At 48.6% G+C, this 1,130-nt stretch overlaps 1 non-coding gene across 1 annotated transcript; it reads left to right on the top strand.

Moving 5' to 3' along the window:
* The first annotated feature begins 836 nt into the window (after positions 1 to 836).
* Positions 837 to 993, top strand: LOC121601698. The gene has a single exon (XR_006006161.1). It is a non-coding gene; the product is annotated as a 5.8S ribosomal RNA (ribosomal RNA).
* Positions 994 to 1,130: the final 137 nt, after the last annotated feature.

Here is a 1,130-nt window from a genome sequence, read left to right as displayed (position 1 = left end):
ACCAAACTTTGAACGCGGTAACTTGTACTCGGCACCGACATGGACACTTCCAAACCCAAGGAATGGTTGTGAGTTTTACTAAGAGAAACAGGTAATTGGCAGCGTTACCTATAATTCTTGATATGTGCGGGGAGTTCCTTAAGGTTCTTCCTCCAGAGATCGTCACTATCTGGGACGTACATTAATTTGTACCTGCATTAGCGCACGCTTTTGTAGAGAGCATATCAAGACGTGAAGTGTTATGTTGGAGGTCGAGTGCGCTGCTTACCAAACTTTGAACGCGGTAACTTGTACTCGGCACCGACATGGACACTTCCAAACCCAAGGAATGAGTTGTGAGTTTTACTAAGAGAAATAGGTGATTGGCCGTTCTCACCTATAAGTCTTGATATGTGCGGGGAGTTCCTTAAGGTTCTTCCTCCCAGAGATCGTCACTATCTGGGACGTACATTAATTTGTACCTGCATTAGCGCACGCTTTTGTAGAGAGCATATCAAGACACGGGACGTGTTGTGTTGGAGGTCGAGTGCGCTGCTTACCAAACTTTGAACGCGGTAACTTGTACTCGGCGCCGGCATGGACACGCCCAAACCCTAGTCTTGATGTGTGCGGGAAGTTCCTTAAGGTTCTTCCTCCCAGAGATCGTCACTATCTGGGACGTGCATTAATTTGTACCTACTCTAGCGCACGCTTTTGTAGAGAGCATATCAAGACGTCTCGTAAGAGACAACACTTGTACTTGTACAAATTTGAGTAACCCATTGTTGCAGGTCGAGTGTGTTGCATACCAAACTTTGAACGCGGTTACGCCACTCGGCGCCGAAAGGCACTCTTTAAACCCTAGGCAGGGATCACTCGGCTCATGGATCGATGAAGACCGCAGCTAAATGCGCGTCATAATGTGAACTGCAGGACACATGAACATTGATAAGTTGAACGCATATGGCGCATCGGACGTTTAATCCCGACCGATGCACACATTCTTGAGTGCCTACTAATTACCAAAGTCTCATTTAGTTAACTACAGTGGCCGTCCGCGAAGGTGCCCGGGTCATCCGACGCACTGGGCGGTCGCTGTGCATAATGACGTGCTTGGTCCCCGTCTGCGGGTCCTCGGGCGTTGAAAGTGG

The sequence above is a fragment of the Anopheles merus genome, unplaced genomic scaffold (genome assembly GCF_017562075.2).
Source record: "Anopheles merus strain MAF unplaced genomic scaffold, AmerM5.1 LNR4000148, whole genome shotgun sequence".
Classification (NCBI taxonomy): Eukaryota; Metazoa; Arthropoda; class Insecta; order Diptera; family Culicidae; genus Anopheles; species Anopheles merus.
This window is presented reverse-complemented; position numbering and strand designations above follow the sequence as displayed.